Raw genomic sequence first — 10580 nt, 5'->3', positions numbered from 1 at the left:
AGTAAAGAACATCGGCTGGAGCAAATGCATGTAGAAGTCCAACAAGATTTTGACAAAGTGTTCGCCACAATATTCCTAGCTTGATCCGCTCTAACATATTTGGCTCTGTATAAAGCAAGAAACTTCGGAAACAAATGCCAAATTGCATCACCGACTCAAATGGCCCTTGACGAAGATGATGTAATTGTTAGAAAGCATCATCACAATCGTCAGCATGTTCGAATGCACAGTTAAAGATGTCTGGGAGAACACTCCAATCCCCATGAGTGGCTATGCTCAAACCATTGTACTATTGCAACACCGTGCCTTGGAGATATGTGGGAAACTCACACAAACATCTAACATCATCCCAAGAATGATATGGGGCAATCACTGTGAAATGATCAAACCAAGTACACATCATCCTTTGCAATTGCATAATATCAAGCAATTGCACCAACTGTTACTCCACAATCAAAAAAGGAGGAAACTACTAATTTGCCATGAAGATGAATGAAAAGGAAAGAGAAAAAAAAGAGAGGTGAAAAAAAAGCTAGAAAGAAAGGGAGATTTAGACAATGCAAAAGCTACATATAAACCAAAATTCTGAAAGGACAAAACAAAAGAAACGAAATGGAAAAAACTAGATCTAGATAATACAAAAGCTACATCTAAACCAAAATCCCAAGCACTCCTCAAGGACAATCAAAGGTGCCCCTCAATTCCACCAATATGAGTGCATGGAATATAAATACAAAAAATGTGCATATCAATTAGCTTAAAAACCCTAATTTATATATAAGAGTGAGTGGTCCAGATTGAAACCAATCTGATGGCTACCAAAATCCCACTATGCTAATATTAATATATAGTATCGTAGTCGTACACTTGGACCTCACATAAAGAATTATTTATATTATTTATTGACTGAGTTTACAATGTGTTTATGACTATATTTATTCACTAGGCTACTCATAAATTACCATTAACTATGTATTTTCTTAAATTGTATTTAGCTTTTTTTTGTTTTCAATTTTTAATAGATCTTTATTTAAATGAAGTTATCGATTGTTCAAATATTTCTTGGAAAAAACTCATGACTTGTGCTTTAGATATTCATTATAATAACTATGGCAGAGATGTAAATGTTTTTATATATAAATCTTCTTTATCATTTGAAATTAGAATAGATCCAAATCCAATAATAAAAATTTTTGATTTTACAGTAGATGGAGAGCCTTATCAATTAGTTGTTTTTCCAGGCTCGGCAAAATATAAAACAAAAGGTGATTATGGTTGGAGTAATTGGTCATTCGAAGGATGTTATAAACATGATGATTCAATTATTGTAGAATTTTTAGATTATAAAAGTAATTGTAAATAAGAAATAATTTTCTGTATGTTGCAATACTTTCTTTCCTTTTTTAACATAAAATTATTTTATATAATCAATTCTATATTATATTTTAAATATATATTTCTAATTTTAATATTTAAAGATGCAAATGTATAATTATGTTCTGCACTATAGATTTGCTACACCATACAGCAACACTTACTTTGTATTAGAAAAGATAATTAAATAATTATTAATACAATAAGCTGGTAATAAAGATTATCAATTGAAGATTTTAATAATTAAATTTATTTTTGAATAATAATTTCCGAATACATAGCTTAAATATAAATCTGGTGTGAAATGACAATGTTATCTAACTACAAACGTTTTGTTTTAATGGTATAACAATTAAAATATAAAAGAATATACTATAACATTCTGGCGGCCCTCCTGCCCCAAGCATGAACCTTCTGGATGTTCTGCTTGATCTATCCTCCCGCGCCGCCTCCCCCGGGCAGCATCGCCATTGGATTCTCGGGAGAGGGCTTGCCGAGCGTGATAGCTTGGAGCGCTCCATTCCCAGCTGGTAACGCATCTCTCGCCTCGAATCCCTGGCCTGCTACAAGCGATTCCTCGCCGTAATCTCGCGTTCTTGCCCTCTATCGCGCCGCCGGTCGTGATCCCCCACTCTACACCTGGAATTCATGGCTGCTCCTATCGATCCAGATGCCGCTACTGCGACCAAGCCCTACGCGAGACTCTCATCCTTCGATTCCTGCGGTTCCTAGAAGCTGCCCGGAGCTAGATCTCTACTTCTTCCACTGTTCTTCCGGACAAGCTCCAAATTTCTCTATAGAACCTAACGAAGAATCCCTCTTCTTCTTCTTCTTCGGGACGAACGCCGGGGAGCGGGAGACGCCGTACATCCCGCCACGTATATTCCTCAATCCAACGGTCACGGTGTCAAGAACGGCGCCGCGCGGCGGGAGCTCGCTGCGGTTGGCGACCCAATTTCGCGCCCTCTCGTTTGTATTTACATGGTTTGGCATTTATTAGAGATATAACATTAAACATTCCTTTTCCTTTCACTTTGTCTTTGTGAGGTTCTTTTTAAATTTTCGTGGGAAAGAAAGAAGCCCTAGTCCTTCCTACTGAAAGAGCTGTTCCATGGGCAACACGTTGCCACGTTGTAAACAGTAGTTACATGCGTGCGATTCATGCAAATATACACAAGACTTGACAACCACCTAGAAAATCAGATTTTTCCAGGCTTGATATTTTTGATAGCACGTCCTTCCAATACCATACCAAAAATATAATCTTCTTGACCTTAACTCTCGAAACTTATTAAACTAAGTAACGCGATCAAACGTTTACGTTTGACGTTGGAAAGTAAACAAACTAAGTACCTCAGACTTTAGAAGGTTCTCCCAGTAATTCATTCACAGAGCGCCTGAGAAGTTGGATGTGAAGAGAAATGTAGTAAGGAAAGGAGCAAGCTCTTTGAAACTGGGAAATGCAAGGATATTTTCCCGTCATGCACAGGATTGTTGAGCAACAGCAGCTTGTTGTTTGCAACGATCGCCCTCACCAGCTTCCTCCTTCTGCTTGAGCATCTTATACATCTAGAACGTGAAGGACATGAAAGGAGTTAAGTTTAGAAGGTGAAACAAGCCCTTCACCTCCTCTAGAACTTCCGTGAAGGAGTCCACTTTGTCGACCACACCCGCATTCTACCGGCATCGAGAGAGATCCTTACCGAAGCTCCGGGCCGGCTTCCCCATCGCCTTCCCGCCAAAGCCCACCCGAAGAACCCTACTTTAAACATTTTCCTCTTAAATTGTCTCGTCTTCCAGAGCCAAAGTAGCTGTCACTGGAGAGATTTTCCTTGGCACTCTTGGGCAGTGTTGATTTTTCTACGTCGCACTTTGCTCGTGGATGCTGAAGCAGCCGAGACGCTGAGGAAAATGGATCCGAGGACGCTGTCTGTGACTTTTAAGCTCGATGATCCTGTCGACAACTTGCAATGCACGCTCCACCTACCTCTGGGGCTTGGAGTTTCTCGGCACTAAATCGCTCTACCAGCTCGAAGCTCCTTCCTTTGCTTTGCGATTTTGTGAGTGGCAGTGTCACCGGTGATTTCTTCATCTTCATTTGTACAAAGGCTGAGCTCAGTATGAGTTTCTTAAGTTTTTCTTGAATGATCGTAGGTTGCTTGTGAATGTTCCACTTTCTAACAGAGAGCTCAACATGCTCATACTTTTTCTCATAAAAGGGTCCACCAAAATCTAATAATACATGCAATCTTATAAGAACAATTTAAAAATAGAAATTGTTTTAAAATAGATTTTGTACTCAATCTCTGGGATGAGACTCCAGGATTTATCGAGCCAAGAAGAATTGAGTCTCATCGCTTGGCAAGTTTGTATTTGGCTCAAAAAGCAGCAGCAAACATTGAAACTTCTGAACAAAAATATGAGAAATAACAAAAATGTTCCACTGTGAAGTTTTATTATTTAAGAAAAAAACTTCCACATCAAATCAAACTTTATAAACTAGTCAAAACAAAAATGTTAAATGAATGAATGAAGTCATTTTGCGATGTCCATAGCTCCCACCTCTTCTCAATCTTGAATAAAAGTGATATTTGGTACAGTGTTTTAGATCACCATATAATCGCTTTAGATATTTATTCTCATTCCTTTTAGGGTTTTAAAAGATTACACAAAGGTATGGCGAAAACCCTTGGATCAGGAAAAACCACGACGATCAACACAATGACGAGTGAGAGGCAGAGCCTCTCTCTCTCAGAAGAGGTAACAACATTGTTTCTTTCTTTCTTTCCAATGCCATGGACTCACATGTTTATGTGTACTTCAGATGCGAGCAAGGAAACAAAGAGCTTATAAAAATCGGGATTGCAGCAACGATCTTCAGGAAGGAGACTGGTAAATTCCTACGTTCGCAGCACCACTTGGTGGAGAATTGGAAGGGGGATAGTGCCGCGAAATTGATCGAGACTAAACTTTGAAAGTGTTGACCTTGTAGTCCAAAATCAATGACTTTTATTAATGGTAAAGCCATGGAAACTACAGGTCCGAGGCTTGTCGCTCCCAACTTGGCCATTCCCACTCGAAATGTCGATTCATAGGGAGATTGCTCGCCAAAGATCCAGTGTCGGCTCCAAAAAGGATTATCTATCCTGCTGTGCCTCCCACCCAGGTTTGCGATTTCTTGAATCGATTTTCATTTCAATCTTGCTTTTCTAGCCTGTCCCCATTCGCGGTCCGCGACGCAAGATGCGAGTCAGTTTTAGCAGCTGTCAAGGAGTGGAAGCTTCATCGGGAAGCTCTCCAACTCAAGCAAGCTCCATGTCTTTACAGAAGGTAGTAATGCATCTGCGCAGCGCAAGTATGATCGATTGCAATTTCATTGATAGGGTGCGATGGGACGAAGCTCACATTCTCGTGGATCACGTCGCAGTGGCAAAAATGTGGGAGATCAACCAAGACATGCTGGCCTTCGTTGTCGTGGTCGAGGATGATGGAGGAATGACTCCATTGCTAGTTTTCTCGAGCTACCTGTCTCCACCAGGCCCCATGCCATCTAGAACAAGACAATTCGGCTGTGCGCCGGGGGGTTCATGCAAATGTATCCTCGAGTGTGATCTTTACAAGGTAATGGCAAGATCATTTGCTAGTAAGATCATTGCTGGCTTTGTACTTGCAGCTCTAAATTAAACTGGCACAATTTGGAGGCAAGGGGCCACCAGATGATCCACACCGCAACCGGGACCGTCTTCACATGCCAGGAAACATTGGAAACATCTATCTCAGTCCAACAAAAAACATGAGTTTTTTTATCGTTATACACGCGTGATTCGCTGTAAAACAGCTTCCGCTCATCCTCAAGAAGGTAAGCGACCACGTAGGCGGCAGTGCTCGCGGAAATCCAGTCGTCGTCTTGGGACTTCTTCACCACCAGTGAGGTGCTAAACCTGTCCTTCGAATTCTCACAAATGAAAACGAGCCTTGAGTTGGAACCAGTGCTGTGGAGAGAAAAACAAAGAAATCAGTACTGCCAAGCAAAGCACAAAAAAGAAGTATGTAGTGCTACTGAGTTTGCTCGCAGCCTCTCCATGGCGTCCAAAGCCTACAAAACTATCGCTTTTAGCATCACAGAGTGAAAAAAAGAATGCTGCTCGCTAACCTGTTGAGATTGTCGTCTAAGAGGGTACGAGACAACACCGACGAGCATGATTCTTTGGCAGCTTCTTCACGAGGTAGGATTTCCACCTAAGGAAAAGAAAAATATGATCCTGCACAACCCAAAGAACATTGCTTTTGAGTGTCAAGAATTACTTATTGCCTCTCAAGTAAGCTCTTCTCCTCTGCACAAGTGAGTGGAGTGAGAAAAAAGAGAAACAATCTTAAAATCCACTTCGAATCTCAGAGTCACTGCCAATCACTTCATTTCCGCTCCCCCTCCTTCCTTATCTAGCACTCAGCCCAGTTCCAGCCTTCCAGCCAATTTTTGTCAGTAGACTATTCTTTGAAGGTATATTCTTAGTGTATGATGTTTTGTGTCAAGAATATTTTGTGCTAAAAGTAGATAATCCTTTAGTAGTAATTGATATGCACATTTTTATATTTCATTTCCAATATATATGGGGTATGGGGGGTTCCAAATGTATAATAGGGATAGTGGGTAGGTTGGGCATGGCTAACTAACCTGAGGCATAATTTAATTCCCGTTTGCGTGGCTGTCTTTGTTTTGCGTTCAACTTGGGTTTAAACCCAAACTCCACACCATACTAGCTGGTGGAGTACCCATGTCCTCACGTTAGGCTACCGGTATGTTGAAAAAGTGTTAAACTCCATTTGGTTTCGTTTTGTATGTTGATCTTAGCATTGGGATGCTAGATACTCTAGGATTGTTTCAAGTCACTCCACCTGTCCCTTCACTCCTTGGCTTGTATGCTCAGGAGTTGCTCCGTGGTTCAATTCCGTCACTCCTTAGGAGTTTGGCACCGTTCTTTCGTTTAGTGGCCCAAGGCCCTGAAACTCAGGTTCCACATCATTATCTTTTGGACACATGGCATGTGACACATAACATCTGTCACGTGGCACAATAAGGGTTTAGTTTCCACTTCATAGTTATCCTATGGTAAATCACCATAGGATAAAGGGTCAAAACCACGTACGCTACAATATAAAAGCTAGGCTTTGGTTGGAGAAAAAGTATACTCACAATCAAAGGATAGATTATGCATTTTACCAGTTTAATACCAATTGCTTTACTAGTTATTGTAAAGATCATGATTTTATTCAAAATTATAAATATGAAAAACTAATTGTAGTGTTATTCTTAAAACAAAAATCATTAACAACTCTCAAGTAAAATTCAACAAAGGCAATACTTATAAATTTATGTACAATCCTCTTCAAATCTAGTTATATGATATCTTATAATAAGATATGAAAAACATAGTGATTAAGCTTCTTCAACTTCTAAAATAGAGGACTATTTTTATGTGTGGCAACATCAAGTTTGTAAAACTACTCAAGAAAGATTATGTTAATTTACAATAATTATTTGTGGGTATAGGTAAGAAATTTACTAGATATGGTGAAATTATTTAGATGTACTTAATTATTAGTTTTTCAAGGAATTCTTTCCAATGGCATATCTTGGAATTGTTAATTTATGTGTGGTGAACTATTCTGAAAGATTTATAAACTTTTCAAATTCTATTTGAAATATTTTTATATTATAATTAAATATAAGATTTATTTTCACAGTGGTTTAATGAACCCAATAATATTATTAAAGTTTTAGCATGTAGCTAAATTTAAGAGGAAAGTTATTGCCACACAACCTTATGCTGGGTACTAAGGTTACACTAGACTTGGGTGTCTTCATCCTTCATATGGCTATACAATACGTTTAGAACTATATTAAACAAACCAAACTAACTTATCCATATTAATTTAAATGACATAATGATAAGTTACGGTATATAAAAGAAATAATACATTTTATAGCCAATTATATGCTCATATCAGGGAATATCTTTTCTCATATAAAACAAAATAGAAATCTTGGGAATTATTTATATTATTTGTTGGCTGAGTTTATAATGTGTTTATATTTATATTTATTCACAAAGCTACAATGAACTAACCATTAACTATGTATTTTCTTAAATTTTATATTTCTTTTTTTTTCTTTCAATTTTTAATAGATCTTTATTTAAATGATGGTATTGATTGTTCAAATTCTTCCTGGGAAAAACTCATGACTTGTGATTTAGATATTTATTATAATATGCATGGCAGAGATGTAAATGTTTTTATATATAAATCTTCTTTATCATTTGAAATTAGAAGAGATCCAAATCCAATAATAGAAATTGTTGATTTTAGAGTAAATGGAGAACCTTATCAATTAGTTGTTTTTCCAGGCTGGGCAAAATATAAAACAAAAGGTGATCATGGTTGGAATAATTGGTCATTTGAAGGATGTTATAAACATGTTAATGGTTCAATTATTGTTGAATTTCTAGATTATAAAGATAATTGTAAATAAGAAATAATTTTCTTGTATGTTGCATTAATTTCTTTCCTTTTTTAACATAAAATTATTTTATATCATCAATTTTATATTATATTTAAATATATGTTTCTAATTTTATTATTTAAAGATGCAAATGCATAATTATGTTTATATATGATCAATTTTATATTATATTTTAAATATATGTTTCTAATTTTATTATTTAAAGAAGCAAATGTATAATTATGTTTAGATTTTTTACACCATACTTTGTATTTGAAAATATAATTAAATTATTATTAATACAATAAGCTTGTAATAAATACTATCAATTGAAAATTTTAATACTTATATTATTTTCCTATAATAATTTCCGAATAAAGATATATTTATCAGATTAAATCAAATGATAGTTTTATCTAACTACAAACGTTTTGTTTTAATGATATATGAATTAAAATATAAAAGAATATACTATAATATTCTGGCGGCTCCTACTTCCCCAAACATAAAGGACCACACGATGTCCTGGATGTTCTGCTTGATCGATCCTCCGGTGCCGCCGCCCCCGGCAGCATCGCCATTGGATTCTCGGGAGAGGGCTTGCCGAGCGTGAGTAGCTTGGAGCGCTCCATTCCCAGCTGGTAACGCATCTCTCGCCTCGAATCCTTGGCCTGCTACAAGCGATTCCTCGCCGTAATCTCGCGTTCTTGCCCTCTATCGCACCGCCGGTCGTGATCCACCACTCTACACCTGGAATTCATGGCTGCTCCTATCGATCCAGACGCCGCTACCACGACCAAGCCCTACGCGAGACTCTCATCCTTCGATTCCTGCGGTTCCTAGAAGCTGCCCGGAGCTAGATCTCTACTTCTTCCACTGTTCTTCCCGACAAGCTCCAAATTTCTCTATAGAACCTAACGAAGAATCCCTCTTCTTCTTCTTCTTCGGGGCGAACGCCGTACATCCCGCCACGTATATTCCTCAATCCAACGTTCACGGTGCCAAGAACGAGAACGGCAAAGAAGAGCTAAAGCCGAGGCCAAAACAACTCAAGACGAAGCAGCAGGGGAAGAAACTCCAGCAGCGGCGGAAGATCCGGCAAAAGAAGATCAAAGTGGCGATCAAGCAAAGAAGGGAGCGGCGAAAGCTTCTTCCAGCCGCTCCAGCTCCTGATAGGGCGTGATCCAACGGCGCCGCGCGGTTGGAGATCGCTGCGGTTGGTGGGGGCGTCGGCGGAGCAATCGCCCGACCCAATTTCGCGCTTCTTTTTAAATTTTCGTGGGAAAGAAAGAAGCCCTAGTCCTTCCTACTGAAAGAGCTGTTCCATGGGCAACACGTTACATGTGCGATTCATGCAAATATACACGAGACTTGACAACCACCTAGAATATCAGATTTTTCCAGGCTTGATATTGCCAATACCATACCAAAAATATAATCTTCTTGACCTTAACTCTTGAAACTTATTAAACTAAGTAACGTGATCAAATGTTTATGTTTGATATTGGAAAGTAAACAATGCATCCGCGCAGCACAAGTATGATCGATTGCAATTTCATTGATAGGGTGCGACGGGACGAAGCCCACATTCTCGTGGATCACGTCGCAGTGGCAAAAATGTGGGAGATCAACCAAGACATGCTGGGCTTCGTCATCGTGGTCGAGGATGATGGAGGAATGACTCCATTGCTGGAGTTTTCTCGAGCTACCTGTCTCCACCAAGACCCCCACGCCGTCTAGAACAAGACAATTCGGCTGTGCACTGGGGGGTTCATGCAAATGTATCCTCGAGTGTGATCTTGACAAGGTAATGGCAAGGTCATTTGCTAGTAAGATCATTGCTGGCTTTGTACTTGCAGCTCTGAATTAAACTGGCACAATTTGGAGGCAAGGGGCCACCAGATGATCCACACCGCAACCGGGACCGCCTTCACATGCCAGGAAACATTGGAAACATCTGATCTCAGTCCAATAAAAAACATGAGTATTTTTTATCGCTATACACGCATGATTCGCTGTAAAACAGCTTCTCGCTCATCCTCAAGAAGGTAAGCGACCAGGCGGCAGAGATCGCGGAAATCCAGTCGTCGTCTTGGGACTTCTTCACCACCAGTGAGGTGCTCAGCCTGTCCTTCGAATTCTCACAAACGGAAACGAGCCTTGAGTTGGAACCAGTGCTGTGGAGAGAAAAACAAAGAAATCAGTACCGCCAAGCAAAGCACAAAAAAGAAGTATGCAGTGCTACAGAGTTTGCTCTCAGCCTCTCAATGGCATCCAAAGCCTACAAAACTATCGCTTTTAGCATCACAGAGTGAAAAAAAGAATGCTGCTCGCTAACCTGTTGAGATCGTCGTCTAAGAGGGTACGAGACAACACCGACAGTCCCTTTTCTTTGGATAGACGAGCATGATTCTTTGGCAGCTACTTCACGAGGTAGGATTTCCACCTCAGGAAAAGAAAAATACGATCCTGCACGACCCAAAGAACACTGCTTTCGAGTGTCAAGAATTACTTATCGCCTCTCAAGTAAGCTCTTCTCCTCCAAGTGAGTGGAGTGAGTGAAAAAAGAGAAACAATCTTAAAATCCACTTCGAATCTCGGAGTCACTGCTAATCACTTCCTTTCCACTCCCCCTCCTTCCTTGGAACCATCGAGCACTCAGCCCAGTTCCATATATTCTGGGCTTCGTAGAGAAGTGGGTCGA

The sequence above is a fragment of the Selaginella moellendorffii genome, unplaced genomic scaffold (genome assembly GCF_000143415.4).
Source record: "Selaginella moellendorffii unplaced genomic scaffold, v1.0 SELMOscaffold_4, whole genome shotgun sequence".
In the NCBI taxonomy this organism is placed as follows: domain Eukaryota; kingdom Viridiplantae; phylum Streptophyta; class Lycopodiopsida; order Selaginellales; family Selaginellaceae; genus Selaginella; species Selaginella moellendorffii.
The sequence above is the reverse complement of the archived record's forward strand: the minus strand, read 5'-3'. Positions refer to the sequence as shown.